Source organism: Mytilus edulis, chromosome 1, assembly GCF_963676685.1.
Source record: "Mytilus edulis chromosome 1, xbMytEdul2.2, whole genome shotgun sequence".
Classification (NCBI taxonomy): Eukaryota; Metazoa; Mollusca; class Bivalvia; order Mytilida; family Mytilidae; genus Mytilus; species Mytilus edulis.
This window is the reverse complement of record NC_092344.1, coordinates 69,431,665-69,456,315: the sequence shown is the minus strand read 5'-3', so window position 1 is coordinate 69,456,315 and position 24,651 is coordinate 69,431,665. Positions and strand designations below refer to the sequence as shown.

Sequence of the window (24,651 nt, the reverse complement as noted above, 5' to 3'; positions counted from 1 at the left end):
ATTCAACTTTTGGAATTTCAATTAATCATGAAAAATTAAAAAAAATAACTTAATCTTGAAAAATAAGTCGATCAAAAATGACTTAATTTATGCCATAATTTGTTCTAATTTCTGGCAAATACGACTTATTCACCGAGAAGTTTACATAGCGGTTACAGCATTGACTAAATATCCTAAGCCTCGACTTAGAAACATTCACTGGAGCGAAAGAAAAAGAGGTCAGTACACAAATATTTCAATCAGGCCAAATAAAATAAAAAAAGATGTGTTTCCTATTACGATACCCATCCTATGTTTAAAGCTAAAAATAACGTACCCCTTAAGTTTATTTTTGTCAATTTTCAATGAGCACTGTTAAAGTCGGAATGTCCCTTTCAAAGACTCAATGTGAAAAAAAAAGGGTAAAACAAAAACAAATTCTTACCTACCTACTCTATTTTTTATATATGTAATAAGGAACACACACATATTATATATATACAGTTTCTATGACTGTCAACAATTAACAACCCAGGTGCAAGATGCAATTAAAGAAACGGAGATAGAAAGTAAATAATTGAGATACAAGTATTATAAAAGAGAGAGTTGAAATAATTCAAACTCATAACTTGAAAATAGTCTGATATATTAAGGCCGTTAGTTTTCTTATTTGATTTTTTTTAACATTATCATTTCGAGGCCTTTTATAGCTGACTATGCGGTATGTGCTTTGCTCATTGTTGAAGGCCGTAAGGCGACCTATAGTTGTTAATATCTGTGTCATTTTGGTCACTTGTGGACAGTTGTCTCAATGGCAATTATACAACATCTTCAAATTTTATATTGACAACGCCATTGCAGAAAAGAAAAAAGACCAATGTCAAACAACAGTACACAAAACAGAGGTGATCTCCGGTGCTCCGGGAGGATAAGCAAAAAACTGCTTCACATGCGACATCCTTTGTATTCTCGTGCAAGTACAAACCCGGAAACAAGTCTAATTCGGTACGTCACATTCGGCAAAGAGTTCGGTATTGTAGTTACATGTAGTACGACAATCATACAATATTCTTCGTTATCTATTCCATTAAGGTAAACCAACTCGTGATGGTGTTGATAAAATTAACAAGGAATGAAACTTCTCCACTTGAAACTCTTGCATTAATAGATTCTTTTGAGAGCAGCAACCCTCTATCAAGGAAATTTTCCTGTCAAATGTAGAGCTGTAGTGACAGTATCAAAATTGTCTTCAACAACAATATATATAATGTTGAATTACATTTGAATTTCATAGAATTAAGTAAAATTATTGAAAGATCTTTAATTTATTATACTTAGACTTATTAGTCGTCAAATTAGGGGGTTTAAACAGCTGTAAATGATTATGACACGGCAAGCAGAAAAACATATGCAAGTAGTACTGTAAAAATACCGTTAATATTCGTATTTAATATTAAATATGTGCATGGTGCCAAATAGGACTCGAGACTATTGGTAGTTATAGATTATCGTTGATCATCTCAACGAGATTGATATTCTCGCTTGAGCCGGGACGGCGAAAGCGAGAAAGGCAATCGAGTTGAGATGATCAATGATAATCTATTTATCGTTATTTTACCTATGACGACGATGTCAATTTCATGTCAATTTCATGTCAATTTCATGTCAATTTCGTTAGCAACGCCACGTGCATGCTTATAGTTTCTAGCGATAACTTTCCATCTCAAGCGAGTAGCATGATATGAAAATTATCACAAAAAAAAAGATCACAGGAAAATGCACAAAATAGCGATAAATAAAAATACAGGAGATAAACCTTTATTATGACACTGGTTGAAATAACTGAATGATACTTGATATGTCGAATGTACATGTATATACTGATGACAAATTAATGGAATCCTGCTATTGAATGAGTTTGATATATAATACACCTGTACAGAAAAGCGAAAGATTACTGTATTCTAAAGATGCTTATGGATTTCTTATCATTAATTATCATCAGTTCGGATTTTTTTTGACTAATTGCCATTCCAGACGGCAATTTTAGTCCGTTGCTTTCTTTCAACACAATTTTATCTGTATTTCCATCATGTGTAATTTTATGAACGTTATTTGATTTATGTCCAATAACGAACACATCACCTTTTTTGTCAACTGAGACTCCCACGGGATCTTGTAAATCGGGACTTGCGAAAAAGAATCTCTCTGTTCCCATGGGATCTATATAATGTACTTCATCATTGTCCCAAGTAGTCCAGTATATGAACCCGTCTTGACTACCCGTCATTGTTAATGGACTGTGTGTTGTATTGAAACTTTTAACTGTTTCTCCATTTATTGTTAAGTAAGTAAGCTTGCAGTAGTCGTTAGCAACAACAATATTGTCCTTAGTACAGGCAACGGCTGTACAAATTCCACCTGGTTTAACAAGAGGCCCCGCTTTCAGTGTTTCAATGTCAATAATCTGGTACCCCTTTTCACCTGATACTACGGCGCGTTTCTCATCGAAAAGAGCAATGTCTGACGGAGTAAACTGAACTGAAATTCTATTTGACCGTTTTCCATCCGCATTACAAATGTACACATAATTGTCAACTCCACAAAGTATTAGTTTGTCATCGTGTAAAATGCATCCTCTTTTCACTTCAACATCCCTACCGAATAAAACTGTATCAAACTTGTTAACTAATGTCACTTTTTTCTTCAGTTGTAATCTGGGAGGTCCCGAACTTCTGCGTGCTGTTCCCGTAGTTAATGGCACTACAGGCGCCGAATGTCGCCGTCTACCCGAACTTATGCTCGCCATAATACTTTACTAACGTTTCATAATTCAGTTAGTAAAGTGAATGGGTTTTAAATTTTTCCAAAAGGTCGTATTGCAGAATATATGCAAAAAACAGTCTGAAATAAAACAAAAATTACAATGTTAAAGTTTATAAGTCAAAAATTGGTGTAGTGAAATGGTGGTAAAAACAACATACAATTACCTTAGGCTTCAAATATTTTGGCTCACAGTCATGCTTAAATAGCCTCAACAAAATCTCCCTATACAAAGTTACAGGAGTTCTGTATAATGTGTTTCAGATTTCAAATTTATCTATTACATAACGTTTGACAGAAAAAATGCATAAAGTGGAAACAATAGCTACTTACTCAAGTGTAAGGCTAAGTTATATATAACGATGCTATTTTCTAGTCAAGTGGCATTATGCTTATATCTACAATATCTTTCAAAATACTTCTATATAACCATCTTTCTATAGTGTTATAAAAAATAATAGTTATTCAAACTCTATTCTAACTATGCGAACTATTTCCGCGAATGATATTTCTCAACACTTCATTAGGTTCCTTAAAACTTTTGAAGCTGTACAGGAAATAAAAATGTATCTTACCACTTATGATGGTCACGCCTAACTAGTACTGTTGTTTGTTCAGTTGTATGAGCAAAATAACGTACAAGAAGACTGTGGAGAGGATGCCGTGGATTTAAAATAAAAAAAGATAAGTGGAAGACAAAAAGCACCATGGCAACCAACCACCCATTCGACGAAAAGGCAACAGTCCATGAAAAATGCATGTATTCAATTGAATCTTTACAGAGATCGTATAGTATCATATATTTATGTAGACATGTTTTTTTTATATATATTTCACATGTTTTGTACACTGCTAGTTATCTAGAAGATGGTTGATTGATTGCTAGTTACTTAACGTCCAGTGGTATCTAGTTGATGACCGATACACTGTTATATTTTTATACCACTTATACTAGTTTTAATACCAGCTGTCTTTTCTTTACTTATATATAATGTTTATTAATTTTGAATTAAAATTTAACAAATTTGTGATTTCAATTAACTTTTTATGCCCCACCTACGATAGTAGAGGGGCATTATGTTTTCTGGTCTGTGCCTCCGTTCGTCCGTCCGTTCGTTCGTCGTACCGTCTGTGCGTCCGTTCGTCCATCCGCTTCAGGTTAAAGTTTTTGGTCAAGGTAGTTTTTGAAGAAGTTGAAGTCTAATCAACTTGAAACTTAGTACACCTGTTCCCTATGATATGATCTTTCTAATTTTAATTCCAAATTAAAGTTTTGACCCTAATTTCACGGTCCACTGAACATAGAAAATGATAGTGCGAGTGGGGCATCCGTGTACTTGGGACACATTCTTGTTAGTCATATTTGTGTTTCGTTCTTTATTTCGTACATAAGTTAGATCGTTAGTTTTTTCGATTGAAATGCTTAAGATTTGTTATTTCGGAGCCTTTTAAGACTGACTATGTGGTATGGGTTTTATTCGTTGTTGAAGGCCGTATGGTGGCCTATAGTTGTTAACTTCTGTGTCATTACATATCTTCTTATTTTTATCTTAAGTTTTTACACACGTAAGAAACTCATCAGTGTTGTACACTATTTTGTTTAACACAGTAAGGTACACCATACCCACCTGTATCTATTTACTAAACAATTTAACAAAATTAGAACTTATTTCTACAATAGTCAATTTTGAAACGTGAAGATGACGTGCAAATAACTCAGAAGAGATGCAAGTAGGATTGCCTATCGGAGTTTACTTTAACCACCTGAGTCAGAAGGACGTTGATGTAAGCAACTATAGGCCACCTTCCGGCCTTCAAAAATGAGTAAAACCGTATAATAAGTAATAAAAGGCTCAGAAAAGACACAATGTGAAACAATTTAAACGAGAAAAACAATGGCCTATAAATTTAAGAAAACAAATTTGATACACAGCAACCCCCAATTAACATTGAATGACAGACTCTTTACTTAAGAAATAGAAATAAGAAGATGTGGTATGAGTGTCAATGAGACATCTCTCCATCCAAGTCACAATGTGTAAAAAGTAAACAATACGGTCTCCAACATTAAGCATTGTCTCACACCGAATATCAAGCTATAAATTGATTGGTGTAAAATAATTCAAACAGGAAAACTAACGGTCTAATCTATATAAAAACCGAGAATGACAAACAATTATGAACCACACCAACAAACGACAACCACAGAATAACAGGTTCCTCACTTAATAAGCGCAAACGGATCAAACATGTTTGTGAGCGCGCAATGCTTTACATAACCTATGTAGCTATTCATCTCATAAACACACTTTAAAATCAGTTTCAAATTGCTTGACTTTTCGGATCTGCAAGAAGTATTAAAAATAACTAACATAAACAAATGAGGTCCAAAGAAACGACATAAGAGTACTCGTAGACAAAAGTATCAATCGGTACACGTCCAACAGGTTTCATATATACCAAGACGTCATTAGCAGTATGGAAATTTCAAAATATAAGTATATACAGTATCAACAGGACATAGAACCATTAATTTGCACAATTGTATGATAACATTTTTTTTCAATTTATAAAAAAACTAAATCAATGTTAGCGCAGATAAAAACAACATTAATCTTGCTATGGTGTTAATTTGATAATCTTGTTATAAGAAGTTCATTCAAGGACCAATGAAATGAGAGGGATTGTTTCTAAATTTACGGGCTTTCATATGTATTTATACAGTTTGAAATAATATCGCCGTAAGACTTGGTTTAATATTCTGCGTGTTACAAGAATTTTCAGTCAGGTTAGAATATCCTGCCTCTGATATAACATACATTCAGGTTTACCTCAAACTTCTAGAAAATTCTTAACATGTTTTATTACAATAAATCTTGAGGCAAATTTGAAGACAAAAATCATATGTATTTATACAATTTGAGTATACCGACTTTTTGTTAGAACATAATCGTTTTTTTATTTCTGATTTTCAATTAGTATTAGAGAATAATGCATGTTCTTCTTTTAAAAACAGGCGCAACAATTTACCGGAAATCAAAGTTGCTTTATATGTTTCATGTGAAAAAAGAAATTTAACGAAAATCCAGAAGAGATGCGCTAACTGTTACAATAAACAAGCATGAATGAAAAGATAATTAGAACATAAATATAGAAAAGGTTATCTATTTGTATATCATTAAACTTTCGAATAAGAAGGTTAGATTGTATCAGATTTTAAGTTCAACGTTTTTAATTTAAAGTTTCACAGTGTACATATAAAACTTACATTTACCGAAATTTAATCCGCAAGAGTTCCAACCTTCACTGATATCAACAATAACTTTGTGTCATAAAAACTCGTCAATACAAATACAAGTAATACAAATTCATGATCTGTTTCAGTGATTTTCAGAAACAATGGGTGTAAAATGGCTGGATAACAACTATGGAAAGATTATTAATTTAATAAGCCCTATTGTTATTCAACGAGGCGATAGGAACGATTTTAGATCTTTAATTGATTGTTTGAATAGGAATTGTATTTACAACTTAATAAAAGATAATCCGCTGAAATAGTACTGCCTAAAATTTAAAATAAAACAAGTCAAGAACTGTTTTTAATTCGGCTAGTAAGAGAACCACTATAAGTAAATTTAAAAGAAAAACATGACCGGTCAAGTGTACAGGTGCCAACTATATACATTGTCTATATTATAAACAAGAACGTGTTGATGTATGTGTTTATAAAAAAAGGTTTTGAATAACCATAATAGGTCACATATATATATAAAGATAAAGAGTCTAATTACATAATTTAGTTAATATCAAACATATATAACCTTTCTTGATTCGATAAAAATCCAATTAAAATTGTTATCTAGAATCGGTCCCATAACAAAACTTGAGGTGTCAACTACACAATGTACCTCTTACAAGGTACCATGTACGGCATACTAATATCGGTCAAACATTTTAAATAAATAATAAATACGGGGGAAACATTGTATACATCCTTGCCCGACTTTGGCTTTATTTTTTGTTCCTTTTGATTTTATTAGTTCTCAATATTCCTTTAATAAGTGTTGATTTTTAAAAATTTTGGCATCGAACAACACTACAAAGTCAGACTTTAGTTGTTGAAATCTGGTGCGTTTTGAATTATTTACATATGAGTGTCATAGCCAAAATTTCAGATTTCGGCAATTGAACCATAAAAAGACAGACCGTACTGTAAGTAGTTATCAAATACCAGGATTATAATTTAGTACGCCAGACGCGCGTTTCGTCTACATAGATAGATACTTTATTATCTAAAAAACTAAATACAAGTTTGCAGAGAAACATACAATATAATTACAGATACAATAGTTGAGGTAAACAAAATTACACTTTAAAAACGTAAGGTTTGAAAACTTCTATTATGTTCAAAAACGCCCCCCCCCCCCCTCCCCCCCCCTTCAGAAGGCTCTGGATCCGCGCCTGTAACAGTTTACTAATATATTTTAAAAGTACAAAATTATGATGGCATACATGTTTAGTAACATGTATAATTAAAGGTTGAACTTAATAGAAAGGAAAACAAGATCAGTAAGATGCTTTTGCGATTAATACATCTACATGGAGGGACAAACTTTGTTATTAATACACTTAATAAATAAACACAGTTTTCTTTATACATGATTGTTTTTTACTATTAAATAGTGAGCAAAATGAAATTATAGTTGGGCTATTTGAAAATTTAGTTTGTAGAAATAATTGTCTTTCGTTCTTCAAATGCGAATAGCAAAACAAGTAATGAAATGCGTCGCCTATCAGGGCCGTAACTACCTATGAGGCAGGGGAGGCAACTGCCCTAAATTTTCTACACCAAATTTTTGTTTTGAAGTAATAAAATGAAAAGTTGACAATATGTTCACGAAGAACTTAAATTTATATTATAAACAACACAAAGGAGTAGGTCCGGTAAGGGCCGATTTTGGCCTCAATTTTCAAGTTCATCAACGAAATATTCAATTAGACACTTTTTAAACACTTAAGTGTCTATTTTATTTAAATTGATTCAATTAGTTTTAAGTCAATAAAAACGCTACAATTCAAGCTTAAATATGAAAAATCTATCGAATATGCCAAAAATCGTCACTTTTCAGATGGTTTTTGTCAAAAATGAAAGTGGCCGCAACCGTGTTCATCCACAACCTTTATATATATTATGTATTATCATCAAATACAATTTATATTTCAATATTATGAATGAACACGAATGCGGCCACTTTCATTTTTGACAAAAACCATCTGAAAAGTGACGATTTTTGGCATATTCGATAGATCGGAAACCGTCTAAAATTTAACTTAAATGCTAAAATTGTGAAGATTTCAGTAATTTAGCATAACTAAATACCCGATATATGTGCATTGTATTGTCAAAACAGCCCATTTCTATGTAGCAGAATCATTCTACTTTCCAATAAATAGCATAACGATTACATTTTCAAAATTTTGTAAAACTGCTATATTTTGAGGCCAAAAAGGGATCTTATTGAACCTACTCCTTTACAATTTTAACAGTGTTATCATGATACGTGATATATGTCATTTTCCGGATTTTGATCGATAGTGAAACGTTTCAGTATTTTTTTTAATTTTTTTTTCGTGTGGCCGTCCGTCTGTTATTCAGTATTCGTGCGTCAAGAACACATATGAAACTTTGCTTTCGACAATTTTGAATAAAACTTAAACTGTTCACATTTATTTAGGGGCTCAATTAAGCAGAGGAAGTTTCTTTGTATTGTGAATCTTTAATGATATCGGAAATTCGTTACCGGCTGAATCAGCTGTTGGATCATTTTTTTAACGTCTCCCGATCGTACGAGAACATTTTGATCAATGCCTTAGTAGTTAAACACTCCCATTCGTTGTAGCAGGGACTTTCTATACTAAGTATATACTAGTATAGAAACTTTAAAAGTCCCTGGTTGTAGTTATATATATGTTACAGTAAATAGGTGAAATTAGGAATTACATGTAACTACTAAAATTTAGGAATTACATGTAATTACTAAAATTTAGGAATTACATGTAATTACTAAAATTTAGGAATTACATGTAATTCCCGATGCACTTAGTAAATACATGTAATTCCTGAATCTGCCCAGTTATTACCAGTAATTATAATTTTTTAAATGAATTTTTACAGCTATTTACTAACTGTTAATACAATGTTGTAATATGGTCAGCGGAGATAAAAGATCAGTGAATATTATCAAAAAGTGATCATCCTAAAATATTACATACCTTTTTGCTATATTAAACATGTTAATGGGGCTTGCAGGTATCAAACCATATTTCTTTTTTAAATATAGGATTTCGCTATTTTTTTCTATAAATAAACTTTATCCTAGTACACTTTATAGATTTTGTTTTGTTAAAGTACTTTTTTTCTGTTGAACTAATAGGAGAAATAGAGGTAATATCGAAAAATAAAAAGATTTCCAATTTTGTAAATTTCTAAATTTTAGAATTATAAGTTTCAGTACAGCTTATTTGACAAATATTATAAAAGATATATGTCACTGAGGAGTTAACAAAGATATTTCAATTTTAATGCCAAAAAAATAAACATTTTTGAACCAAAAGGAGGTAAATACGATATTTGTTTGATGTGTTTGAGATTTTGATTGTCCAATTTGATTAGGACTTGTGCTTTGTCCTTAGTTTTCGATGCTGTGTCTCTTTACTAGACCAGACCAATTTGTATTGGACTATGGCCAATGTCAGGCGTACGTAGGAATGACTAATTTTGAGAGCTTTGTTTTGGTGGAGACTTCGTAGCAGCATCCTGTTACAAATATTACTTATATAAAGTTGGGTTTTTTTTAAGTAGGAAAAAAAGTTAACCACGCAATCTACACATTTATAATCTATTTGAAAAATTACAAATCTACCGTTGCAAACTTTCCACAGGTGCTATCCAGCACTTTGATTACAATTCTATTGATGAAGAATGTCAGCTTCATAGTAAAAGTCTGACAAGAGAAGTCGGAGTTAAACCTTATTTTACAGAGGAATTTAATCATTTCATATATAAGGTTGGTCTGATTGATATGCAAAGAATGCCTTAAATACAGAATTTAATTTTTCATTATGAAAAATCAAGATCTTTCAATCAAATTTGGCATAATAGAATGTCTATAATCAAAAAGAACTGGCGAAGTTGACTTTAAACTTCTTGCAAATGTATTTCTCATATTTGGATTATATCATTGCCTTGCAATGTGCTAATGATTTTTTATCGAGTTTCAAAAATTATAAAACAACCGTTTTCCAATCTCAATTCATAAACAAAACTATATAGAACATAAAGTCTTTGATTCCTTTAACTTTAAGTAATCCCTACAATCCCTAACCCGTTACTTTCTTACTTGGTTTCTTGAATTAGTCTCAAATTTAATACAAAATATCAAGTTAGTAAATAGCTGTAAATATGACCAAAAAAACCAGTAAATACCTGTAATTACTGAAACAATCAGTAAATACATGTAATTCCTAAATTGATAAGTAATTACAGGTATCTACTGAATTGTTTAGTAATTACGTGTAATTCCTAATTTCACCTATTTACTGTGACATATACATGTCTGTTCAGCTTTCAACAATATCGAAATTCAAGGTCCTCGATAAAAAAATATCTTGCATTCTATGATCTTGATATGTTTTTTTTAAACTTACCAGTTTGATTTTTAACAAAAATATCTTTAAAATAAAATACAGATAATAATTGTTTGCATAAAAATTGCTTCCAGGATCCAGCAATACTGATGTTTCTTAAAGTAAGGAAATCGAAGGAAAACGGGTCATTTTTAGCCACTGATTTTACTGATTGAGAGAAAAAAATCCGCGGTCACAATGTATTTAATGTTAATAATTATAGGTCAAAGTACGGCCTTCAAGACGGAGCGAAGTCGATGAAAGCGCAGTACAGTTCCCCCCCCCCCCCGATTTTTCATCATTTTAAAAAGACAATGTAATATGAATAAATTATGAGTGGTGGTGTATTTTTTCCTAAATCCGCTCTGGTTATTATGAAGAAGAGAAAAAGATTCAATAAAAGTGGATAATCTTTCACATAAGACTCATCAGTGACGCTCATATCAAAATATTTATAAAGCCAAACAAGTACAAAGTTGAAGAGCATTAAGGATATAAGCCATAAAAAAGCAGCGATTATGAAAACAGACACAATTAAGATTTCATTCCAAAAATAAACATCTTCCCAAAGTGTCACTGTATCTTGAAAATATGAGATAATGTCACTTTTTCTGTTTTTAAGAAATAACAAGGGAAAAAATTATATCTTAGGGAACAACAAAATCTATTACCAATCTAATTAAAATATTGATCTCTGATTACGTTATACTAATCATATGCAGTATATAACGTAATCAGAGATCAATTATTATATTTTGATTAGATTGAATTTATTACTTCTGTATGTAAATCAGATGAGTCGTATCTACGGTGGCAGAATGCGGCCATGAAAGAAAAAAAAATTATGTTGTTCCCTCAAGATACTATGTCGTTCCTTCAAGATGCTATGTTGTTCCCACAAGATAGTTATCTCGTTCCCTCAAGATACTATGTCGTTCCCTCAAGATAGTTATCTCGTTCCCTCAAGATAGTTATCTCGTTCCCTCAAGATACTATGTCGTTCCCTCAAGATGTTATGTTGTTCCCTCAAGATAGTTATCTCGTTCCCTCAAGATACTATGTCGTTCCCTCAAGATGTTATGTTGTTCCCTCAAGATAGTTATCTCGTTCCTTCAAGATACGATGTCGTTCCCTCAAGATGTTATGTTGTTCCCTCAAGATGCTATGTCGTTCCCTCAAGATACTATGTTGTTCTCTCAAGATAGTTATCTCGTTCCCTCAAGATTTTAAAATTGTATTGATATATGATTCATTTCGCCCTTCGAAGCGGAACTGTAGACGTGGCCAGATCCCAAAAGTAGAATATTTGCATAATAATAATGATATAATAATTCTGTATTTAAAGAGAATAACTGAGAGGGGATAGGAGAGGTCCTGATCCAGAAATCCCGGGCTTAAAAACACGAACTCTCGAAATCCCGAATTTAAATAAAGTAAATCCCTACGTCCCGTAATCCGAAAAAAAGAATTCCCGGATCCGAAAGGGTCAATCCCGAAATCCCAAGCTTAAAAATACCCGATCCCGGAGTCCCAGTAAAAGTAGCACTCCACAGTTAGATGTGTAGTTTCGCATTTTGGCCCCTGAGGATTTTTCAAATATAAGAGCTAGTGTGCAATAAAATTCATTTTTGGATAGCTGAGTATTAAAATAGCCTTCGTATTGGGTTTATATGAACATCAAGATCATATAATGTATGTAATATAGGCTGTTTTCTGTATGACAGTCCGTATTTGTATGTCCATACCATACATTGGTCCGGCAATTTTTGTAATGTTTTTTTCCAACTTTTTGTCGCACGAACTTTGTGATTAGATTTTCCGAAAAAAATTAGGCGAAAGACAGCCATTTTTTATTTGATCATTTGGAAGATTTATGAAAACTGTTTCTAAAAAGGTATCAATCAAAGGCATTGGAATTCTAGTTTGATCCAAATTTTGGGTGGGATATGTGACATGCATGTTTACCCCCTTTTTGCAATATTTTATGGTAAATAAATGCAGAATGTTGCCATGGATACACAGAAAAGGAATTATAATTTTTCACCCTTTTAACATTTGAAAATTAAATCTAAGGAAGATACTGATTACATACATATGCACATGTACAACACAAACAGTTAGGTTAATGTATTAGAAATCCAGGAATAGGAGATGATAAAACATTTTGTGGCTCATTTTTAATTTTATTTTCTAAGAGGGTGGTAAAGGGTTATTTTCGTGCAACGTTTTCGGCCTTTTCATTTTACGTGTTTTCGTGATTTGGTGTTTTATTTCTCGTTTTCTCGTGTTTGGTTCGATGTGCGTGCTTCGTATTTCCCCTTATTTATTTTCCGTGTTTCGTGTCGGTGGTCTAAATTTCTCGTTCTTGCTTTGTTCTGCATTTGATTAAAAAGTGAATTGGAAGTAACTCCACGTCTTTACTCCACCGTTTCGAAGTTGGAAATAAAGAATAAATCAATATAATTGTATTGCTATGTTGAGGGAACGAGATAACTATCTTGAGGGAACGACATAGTATCTTGAGGGAACGACATAGTATCTTGAGGGAACGAGATAACTATCTTGTGGGTACGACATATCATCTTGAGGGAACGACATAGTATCTTGAGGGAACAACATAACATCTTGAGGGCACGACATAGTATCTTGAGGGAACGAGATAATTATTTTGAGGAAACGACATAGTATCTTGAGGGAACGAGATAACTATCTTGAGGGAACGACATAGTATCTTGAGGGAACGAGATAACTATCTTGTGGGAACGACATAGCATTTTGAGGGAACGACATAGTATCTTGAGGGAACAACATAACATCTTGAGGGAACGACATAATATCTTGAGGGAACGAGATAATTATCTTGAGGGAACGACATAGTATCTTGAGGGAACGAGATAACTATCTTGAGGGAACGACATAGTATCTTGAGGGAACGAGATAACTATCTTGTGGGTACGACATATCATCTTGAGGGAACGACATAGTATCTTGAGGGAACGACATAGTATCTTGAGGGAACGAGATAATTATTTTGAGGAAACGACATAGTATCTTGAGGGAACGAGATAACTATCTTGAGGGAACGACATAGTATCTTGAGGGAACGAGATAACTTATAATCTTGTGGGAACGACATAGCATTTTGAGGGAACGACATAGTATCTTAAGGGAACAACATAACATCTTGAGGGAACGACATAATATCTTGAGGGAACGAGATAATTATCTTGAGGGAACGACATAGTATCTTGAGGGAACGAGATAACTATCTTGAGGGAACGACATAGTATCTTGAGGGAACGAGATAACTATCTTGTGGGTACGACATATCATCTTGAGGGAACGACATAGTATCTTGAGGGAACGACATAGTATCTTGAGGGAACAACATAACATCTTGAGGGCACGACATAGTATCTTGAGGGAACGAGATAATTATTTTGAGGAAACGACATAGTATCTTGAGGGAACGAGATAACTATCTTGAGGGAACGAGATAACTATCTTGAGGGAACGACATAGTATCTTGAGGGAACGAGATAACTATCTTGTGGGAACGACATAGCATTTTGAGGGAACGACATAGTATCTTGAGGGAACAACATAACATCTTGAGGGAACGACATAATATCTTGAGGGAACGAGATAATATCTTGAGGGAACGAGATAATTATCTTGAGGGAACGAGATAACTATCTTGAGGGAACGACATAGTATCTTGAGGGAACGATATAACTATCTTGAGGGAACGACATAGTATCTTGAGGGAACGAGATAACTATCTTGTGGGAACGACATAGTATCTTGAGGGAACAACATCTTTCATGGCCGCATTCTGCCACCGTAAGTGCCTGTGATTTATTACGAGAAATAGTCTTTTAAGTCTTTTAATTTCTGTTTCCATTTACACTTTTTTTTAGATGAACTGATCATTGTCATTTTACGATTGGATCAAGGATTTATCTAGTAAGATACAAATCCTAATTGGATGATGTTATTATTGCTTTACATTTACTCATTTGTCCTGCAAGCCAGTACGTGAATTGTTAATTATCAATAAGAGATCAGAAAGTATACAGAATATCCTAGACAGTGACAAGAATCAGAACATTGCTACGATTTTAATTCTGTCATCAAATAGTAACGCATGTAAAACGACTTAACTCTAGACAAAACCGACTGAGCCACGGGTCGCACCTAACTGTCGGGATTGCTTAGCCGACCTCTTCGGATTATTCCCGATCCATAAATTTATTTCAGCAGCCTAATTGCGTGAATTCCCTATCAGGTATTTTTGGTATGATGATCCCATTACAATATGCAAAAATATTTTATTGTATTATGCCAAGGATGAGATGTTTGTCGGTACGCACCAGTATCCTCATCATGTTTAAAAGTGGGGGAAATATTAGCTATCACATGGTAGGACTAAGAGGTCATTGCATAATAGCTTGACAGAACATGCCCAGTCAAATAAAAATATACGAGTTAATCATTTCAAAATTTTCTGTTTTCTGTTTTGTAAAAAAACGTCTTCATAATTCATTTATTCAACCTCTATAAAACAAGATCGCCTTGATCTAAAAGCAAAATCTGATAATTATGATACAATTCCAATTAAATTTAGCCCTCCATTTTTAACTTTTTGTTTTAGTGATCTCAACTGTTTACATTATAATGTTTTATTTGGTAACCTATATCAACTTTAACAAAGCCCGAGGTTGAACCGAATAAAAAGTCGTTTCCATATGTATAAAGCTGAAACAGTTTGATATAATTCCACAAAAGAAAGTAAAACTTTAACTTTAAAAGGTGTTAATTAAGCTTTTTTGTCTGATCATTACATCATAAAAACCAAAATTGCATAAATTTGTATTAATCCTTAATCCTAGGGAGTAAAAAGTAGAATGTAATCTCGGCATGTTTTTAAAAGTATAAAAACTATAACAAATAAATAATTCTGAATATTTGTTCCTTACCATTGTACTGAATTTTTTCAATAAAGTTTATTATTATTCTTATAATTATTATTTTAACTAAAAATTACAAAATATAGTAAACAAAATTATAAATTGGTCAATAAATTTGACACAAAAAAAAACCGCAACCCTTTTATCACTACGGGTAAAAAAGAGGTTTTTAGTATTTGTGAAATAAGTTCGGGATCTTACCAGAGAAGAATAACATTTAAAAAATAGATTATATAGAGTGTTTATGCACTTCGCATTGAAGACAATTTCGTCAGAATTAATTCTGTTCCGTTTTAGACTTTTCTGTTGTTTTGGTATCGTACTATTCAATACGTGAATATTAATGTGTCGGGTTGAGTTTAATAATGAACTTCAAGTCGTATTTTTTGTCCATCTGATGAGTTTTAAAAGCCTTTTTCAACTGATTTGTATAGTTCGTTCTTATGTTGTATATATATACTGTTATACCACTGTCCCAGGTTAGGGGGAGGGTTGGGATCCCGCTAACATGTTTAACCCCGCCACTTTATTTAAGTATGTGCCTGTCCCAAGTCAGGAGCCTGTAATTCAGTGGTTGTCGGTTGTCGTCCAAGAGAATTTGAATACTTAGTATCATTATTAAAGTCATCTGAGTCATTAACTCATCTGATCGGTAACAAAGAAAAACACCAAACAAAAAAAACAGACAGGACAGGACGTGGCAGGGTATAAATATCCCTCCTCCATCCACTTAAAATAACATGTATTTTATATTATCTGGTATTGCGATAGCTTTACTTTAACTTTATTTTTATTAAACAATTCGAGTACTAGTACTTCTTTTTTCTAGAATTTCCTGTATATATCAAACTCCGGCCTTACTACAATTGATTGTGAGTTTGTGTCCATTTTTATAGTGACATAGGTCAATGCGATAGTTTGGTAACCATTCGACACATTAGAATATTGTTCAGAGCTTCAATAAACCCCCCTCAATGGCTGGAAAACCTCCGATTAATTACACAAAAGAGTCACAACATCAAAAGTTAGATACAGATTTACAGCAGTTACATATATCACCAGAAGACAAAATAGTACAATTCAACATACCAAAAACAACCGTCTGATTCCAACAAGACACAGCAATTTCATTCGAATTTGATCAGTGGACCATTCCGCTACCACAATATTTACAATCTAAATCTTACTACCAGCACCGCAACTTGTACCTGTGTATAATCCATTTCTACCAACTGGTTTTTTTTTCAACTCCAATGTAGGAATCTTGCGTCAAACAACCTTAAAATCCGGCTTCTTTGCCGGCACATTGCGAATTTGTTTCAACTAAGGCACCAGCGCCGATTACGACCAACACATCCTTGGTAGTCATTCACTACCGGTTCCTGTTATACAAACGCCATCACACTTTTCTGCTTTAATTGAATCAAAAATTTAGCAAGGTACCGTACCAACAACAGCGGCAGTATCAGTTACTACACTGCATGAATACCATTAACAGTCACTGTTCCAACAGTGATGCCAATATCTACTATTGCAGTCTCGACTACCTCAGGCCCGTAGCCAGGAATTTCCAAGGGGGGGGGGGGGGGGGGGGGGTCGTTGGACTCACCAACTCGACTTTAACAGTCACAATTCGAACAGAACATTGATTTTAACAGTGCTTATTTGTTTTCAAGGGGGGGGGGGGGGGGGTCGTCCGAACCCCCTGGCTACGGGTATGTACCTACACAGCAACAACAGCGCAAGCGCCGACATCAACTGCAAGTTAAATGGGTAGGACAACAATACCTTCTATGAGCATTTTCAATATGTCTTCCGTTTTAAAAATGGCGAAATTATAACTGTTAAATGTTTGCTTGAAAATCAAACAGCAATTGTTAAAATACATATCTTAACTTCAACAAGCGAAATCATAAAATTCCCAGGTTTTTTTTTTAAATTAATAAAGCAACTGCAGGAAGACAGACTCGTGTCATGTTACACATATATTTCTTAAAGTATTGGTATTGGCGTTAACAACGAAGATATGATACGTACGGTGGCAGAATGCGGCCATGAAAGAAAAAAAAATTATGTTGTTCCCTCAAGATACTATGTCGTTCCCTCAAGATGCTATGTCGTTCCCACAAGATAGTTATCTCGTTCCCTCAAGATACTATGTCGTTCCCTCAAGATAGTTATCTCGTTCCCTCAAGATACTATGTCGTTCCCTCAAGATAGTTATCTCGTTCCCTCAAGATAATTATCTCGTTCCCTCAAGATACTATGTCGTTCCCTCAAGATGTTATGTTGTTCCCTCAAGATACTATGTCGTTCCCTCAAGATGATATGTCGTTCACACAAGATAGTTATCTCGTTCCCTCAAGATACTATGTCGTTCCCTCAAGATGTTATGTTGTTCCCTCAAGATAGTTATCTCGTTCCCTCAAGATACTATGTCGTTCCCTCAAGATAATTATCTCGTTCCCTCAAGATATTATGTCGTTCCCTCAAGATGTTATGTTGTTCCCTCAAGATACTATGTCGTTCCCTCAAAATGCTATGTCGTTCCCACAAGATAGTTATCTCGTTCCCTCAAGATACTATGTCGTTCCCTCAAGATAGTTATCTCGTTCCCTCAAGATACTATGTCGTTTCCTCAAAATAATTATCTCGTTCCCTCAAGATACTATGTCGTGCCCTCAAGATGTTATGTTGTTCCCTCAAGATACTATGTCGTTCCCTCAAGATGATATGTCGTACCCACAAGATAGTTATCTCGTTCCCTCAAGATACTATGTCGTTCCCTCAAGATACTATGTCGTTCCCTCAAGATACTATGTCGTTCCCTCAAGATAGTTATCTCGTTCCCTCAACATAGCAATACAATTATATTGATTTATTCTTTATTTCCAACTTCGAAACGGTGGAGTAAAGACGTGGAGTTACTTCCAATTCACTTTTTAATCAAATGCAGAACAAAGCAAGAACGAGAAATTTAGACCACCGACACGAAACACGGAAAATAAATAAGGGGAAATACGAAGCACGCACATCGAACCAAACACGAGAAAACGAGAAATAAAACACCAAATCACGAAAACACGTAAAATGAAAAGGCCGAAAACGTTGCACGAAAATAACCCTTTACCACCCTCTTAGAAAATAAAATTAAAAATGAGCCACAAAATGTTTTATCATCTCCTATTCCTGGATTTCTAATACATTAACCTAACTGTTTGTGTTGTACATGTGCATATGTATGTAATCAGTATCTTCCTTAGATTTAATTTTCAAATGTTAAAAGGGTGAAAAATTATAATTCCTTTTCTGTGTATCCATGGCAACATTCTGCATTTATTTACCATAAAATATTGCAAAAAGGGGGTAAACATGCATGTCACATATCCCACCCAAAATTTGGATCAAACTAGAATTCCAATGCCTTTGATTGATACCTTTTTAGAAACAGTTTTCATAAATCTTCCAAATGATCAAATAAAAAATGGCTGTCTTTCGCCTAATTTTTTTCGGAAAATCTAATCACAAAGTTCGTGCGACAAAAAGTTGGAAAAAAACATTACAAAAATTGCCGGACCAATGTATGGTATGGACATACAAATACGGACTGTCATACAGAAAACAGCCTATATTACATACATTATATGATCTTGATGTTCATATAAACCCAATACGAAGGCTATTTTAATACTCAGCTATCCAAAAATGAATTTTATTGCACACTAGCTCTTATATTTGAAAAATCCTCAGGGGCCAAAATGCGAAACTACACATCTAACTGTGGAGTGCTACTTTTACTGGGACTCCGGGATCGGGTGTTTTTAAGCTTGGGATTTCGGGATTGACCCTTTCGGATCCGGGAATTCTTTTTTTCGGATTACGGGACGTAGGGATTTACTTTATTTAAATTCGGGATTTCGAGAGTTCGTGTTTTTAAGCCCGGGATTTCTGGATCAGGACCTCTCCTATCCCCTCTCAGTTATTCTCTTTAAATACAGAATTATTATATCATTATTATTATGCAAATATTCTACTTTTGGGATCTGGCCACGTCTACAGTTCCGCTTCGAAGGGCGAAATGAATCATATATCAATACAATTTTAAAATCTTGAGGGAACGAGATAACTATCTTGAGAGAACAACATAGTATCTTGAGGGAACGACATAGCATCTTGAGGGAACAACATAACATCTTGAGGGAACGACATCGTATCTTGAAGGAACGAGATAACTATCTTGAGGGAACAACATAACATCTTGAGGGAACGACATAGTATCTTGAGGGAACGAGATAACTATCTTGAGGGAACAACATAACATCTTGAGGGAACGACATAGTATCTTGAGGGAACGAGATAACTATCTTGAGGGAACGAGATAACTATCTTGAGGGAACGACATAGTATCTTGAGGGAACGAGATAACTATCTTGTGGGAACAACATAGCATCTTGAAGGAACGACATAGTATCTTGAGGGAACAACATAAATTTTTTTTCTTTCATGGCCGCATTCTGCCACCGTAGGCTACGGTGGCAGAATGCGGCCATGAAAGAAAAAAAAATTATGTTGTTCCCTCAAGATACTATGTCGTTCCCTCAAGATGCTATGTCGTTCCCACAAGATAGTTATCTCGTTCCCTCAAGATACTATGTTGTTCCCTCAAGATAGTTATCTCGTTCCCACAAGATAGTTATCTCGTTCCCTCAAGATACTATGTTGTTCCCTCAAGATAGTTATCTCGTTCCCTCAAGATACTATGTCGTTCCCTCAAGATAGTTATCTCGTTCCCTCAAGATAATTATCTCGTTCCCTCAAGATGCTATGTCGTTCCCTCAAGATATTATGTTGTTCCCTCAAGATAGTTATCTCGTTCCCTCAAGATACTATGTCGTTCCCTCAAGATACTATGTCGTTCCCTCAAGATAGTTATCTCGTTCCCTCAAGATAATTATCTCGTTCCCTCAAGATACTATGTCGTTCCCTCAAGATGTTATGTTGTTCCCTCAAGATAGTTATCTCGTTCCCTCAAGATAGTTATCTCGTTCCCTCAAGATGCTATGTCGTTCCCTCAAGATACTATGTTGTTCCCTCAAGATAGTTATCTCGTTTCCTCAAGATTTTAAAATTGTATTGATATATGATTCATTTCGCCCTTCGAAGCGGAACTGTAGACGTGGCCAGATCCCAAAAGTAGAATATTTGCATAATAATAATGATATAATAATTCTGTATTTAAAGAGAATAACTTAGAGGGGATAGGAGGGGTCCTGATCCAGAAATCCCGGGCTTAAAAACACGAAATCTCGAAATCCCGAATTTAAATAAAGTAAATCCCGACGTCCCGTAATCCGAAAAAAAGAATTCCCGGATCCGAAAGTGTCAATCCCGAAATCCCGAGCTTAAAAACACCCGATCACGGAGTCCCAGTAAAGGTAGCACTCCACAGTTAGATGTGTAGTTTCGCATTTTTGCTCCTGAGGATTTTTCAAATATAAAAGCTAGTGTGCAATAAAATTCATTTTTGGATAGCTGAGTATTAAAATAGCCTTCGTATTGGGTTTATATGAACATCAAGATTATATAATGTATGTAATATAGGCTGTTTTCTGTATGACAGTCCGTATTTGTATGTCCATACCATACATTGGTCCGGCAATTTTTGTAATGTTTTTTTCCAACTTTTTGTCGCACGAACTTTGTGATTAGATTTTACGAAAAAATTAGGCGAAAGACACCCATTTTTTATTTGATCATTGGGAAGATTTATGAAAACAGTGTCTAAAAAGGTATCACTCAAAAGCATTGAAATTCTAGTTTGATCCAAATTTTGGGGGGAAATGTGACATGCATGTTTACCCCCTTTTTGCAATATTTTAGGGGAAATAAATGCAAAATGTTGCCATGGATACACAGAAAAGGAATTATTTTTCACCCTTTTAACATTTGAAAATTAAATCTAAGGAAGATACTGATTACATACATATGCACATGTAAAACACAAACAGTTAGGTTAATGTATTAGAAATCCAGGAATAGGAGACGATAAAACATTTTGTGGCTCATTTTTAATTTTATTTTCTAAGAGGGTGGTAAAGGGTTATTTTCGTGCAACGTTTTCGGCCTTTTCATTTTACGTGTTTTCATGATTTGGTGTTTTATTTCTAGTTTTCTCGTGTTTGGTTCGATGTGCGTGCTTCGTATTTCCCCTTATTTATTTTCCGTGTTTCGTGTCGGTGCTCTTAATTTCTCGTTCTTGCATTGTTCCGCATTTGATTAAAAAGTGAATTGGAAGTAACTCCACGTCTTTACTCCACCGTTTCGAAGTTGGAAATAAAGAATAAATCAATATAATTGTATTTGCTATGTTGAGGGAACGAGATAACTATCTTGAGGGAACGACATAGTATCTTGAGGGAACGAGATAATTATCTTGAGGGAACGACATAGTATCTTAAGGGAACGAGATAACTATCTTATGGGAACGACATAGAATCTTGAGGGAACGACATAGTATCTTGAGGGAACAACATAACATCTTGAGGGAACGACATAGTATCTTGAGGGAACGAGATAATTATTTTGAGGGAACGAGATAATTATCTTGAGGGAACGAGATAATTATCTTGAGGGAACGAGATAACTATCTTGAGGGAACGACATAGTACCTTGAGGGAACGAGATAACTATCTTGTGGGAACGACATAGGATCTTGAGGGAACAACATATTTTTTTTTTCTTTCATGGCCGCATTCTGCCACGTACGGTGGCAGAATGCGGCCATGAAAGAAAAAAAAATTATGTTGTTCCCTCAAGATACTATGTCGTTCCCTCAAGATGCAATGTCGTTCCCACAATATAGTTATCTCGTTCCCTCAAGATACTATGTCGTTCCCTCAAGATACTATGTCGTTCCCTCAAGATGCTATGTCGTTCCCACAAGATAGTTATCTCGTTCCCTCAAGATACTATGTCGTTCCCTCAAGATACTATGTCGTTCCCTCAAGATGCTATGTCGTTCCCACAAGATAGTTATCTCGTTCCCTCAAGATACTATGTCGTTCCCTCAAGATACTATGTCGTTCCCTCAAGATAGTTATCTCGTTCCCTCAAGATAGTTATCTCATTCCCTCAAGATAGTTATCTCGTTCCCTCAAGATAGTTATCTCATTCCCTCAAGATACTATGTCGTTCCCTCAAGATGTTACGTTGTTCCCTCAAGATAGTTATCTTGTTCCCTCAAGATGCTATGTCGTTCCCTCAAGATACTATGTCGTTCCCTCAAGATGTTATGTTGTTCCCTCAAGATAGTTATATCGTTCCCTCAAGATACTATGTCGTTCCCTCAAGATAGTTATCTCGTTCCCTCAAGATACTATGTCGTTCCCTCAAAATGTTATGTTGTTCCTTCAAGATAGTTATCTCGTTCCCTCAAGATACTATGTCGTTCCCTCAAGATGTTATGTTGTTCCCTCAAGATGCTATGTCGTTCCCTCAAGATACTATGTTGTTCCCTCAAGATAGTTATCTCGTTTCCTCAAGATTTTAAAATTGTATTGATATATGATTCATTTCGCCCTTCGAAGCGGAACTGTATACGTGGCCAGATCCCAAAAGTAGAATATTTGCATAATAATATTGATATAATAATTCTGTATTTAAAGAGAATAACTGAGAGGGGATAGGAGGGGTCCTGATCCAGAAATCCCGGGCTTAAAAACACGAAATCTCGAAATCCCGAATTTAAATAAAGTAAATCCCGACGTCCCGTTATCCGAAAAAAAGAATTCCCGGATCCGAAAGGGTCAATCCCGAAATTCCGAGCTTAAAAACACCCGATCCCGGAGTCCCAGTAAAGGTAGCACTCCACAGTTAGATGTGTTGTTTCGCATTTTGGCCCCTGAGGATTTTTCAAATATAAGAGCTAGTGTGCAATAAAATTCATTTTTGGATAGCTGAGTATTAAAATAGCCTTCGTATTGGGTTTATATGAACATCAAGATGATATAATGTATGTAATATAGGCTGTTTTCTGTATGACAGTCCGTATTTGTATGTCCATACCATACATTGGTCCGGCAATTTTTGTAATGTTTTTCCAACTTTTTGTCGCACGAACTTTGTGATTAGATTTTACGAAAAAGTTAGGCGAAAGACACCGTTTTTTATTTGATCATTAGGAAGATTTATGAAAACAGTGTCTAAAAAGGTATCACTCAAAAGCATTGAAATTCTAGTTTGATCCAAATTTTGGGGGGATATGTAACATGCATGTTTACCCCCTTTTTGCAATATTTTATGGTAAATAAATGCAGAATATTGCCATGGATACACAGAAAAGGAATTATTTTTTACCCTTTTAACATTTGAAAATTAAATCTAAGGAAGATACTGATTACATACATATGCACATGTACAACACAAACAGTTAGGTTAATGTATTAGAAATCCAGGAATAGGAGATGATAAAACATTTTGTGGCTCATTTTTAATTTTATTTTCTAAGAGGGTGGTAAAGGGTTATTTTCGTGCAACGTTTTCGGCCTTTTCATTTTACGTGTTTTCGTAATTTGGTGTTTTAATTCTCGTTTTCTCGTGTTTGGTTCGATGTGCGTGCTTCGTATTTCCCCTTATTTATTTTCCGTGTTTCGTGTCGGTGGTCTTAATTTCTCGTTCTTGCATTGTTCCGCATTTGATTAAAAAGTGAATTGGAAGTAACTCCACGTCTTTACTCCACCGTTTCGAAGTTGGAAATAAAAAATAAATCAATATAATTGTATTGCTATGTTGAGGGAACGAGATAACTATCTTGAGGGAACGACATAGTATCTTGAGGGAACGAGATAACTATCTTGAGGGAACGACATAGTATCTTGAGGGAACGAGATAACTATCTTGTGTGAACGACATATCATCTTGAGGGAACGACATAGTATCTTGAGGGAACAACATAACATCTTGAGGGAACGACATAGTATCTTGAGGGAACGAGATAATTATCTTGAGGGAACGAGATAACTATCTTGAGGGAACGACATAGTATCTTGAGGGAACGAGATAACTATCTTGAGGGAACGACATAGTATCTTGAGGGAACGAGATAACTATCTTGTGGGAACGACATAGCATCTTGAGGGAACGACATAGTATCTTGAGGGAACAACATAATTTTTTTTTCTTTCATGGCCGCATT

General features: G+C 34.6%; 1 long non-coding RNA gene across 1 annotated transcript; it reads right to left on the bottom strand.

Moving 5' to 3' along the window:
* Nucleotides 1-1,781: 1,781 nt before the first annotated feature.
* Nucleotides 1,782-6,186, bottom strand: LOC139488114 (uncharacterized). The gene is made up of 2 exons (XR_011655929.1): nt 6,071-6,186; nt 1,782-2,883 (listed from the first exon to the last, which is right to left on the bottom strand). It is a non-coding gene; the product is annotated as an uncharacterized lncRNA (long non-coding RNA).
* Nucleotides 6,187-24,651: the final 18,465 nt, after the last annotated feature.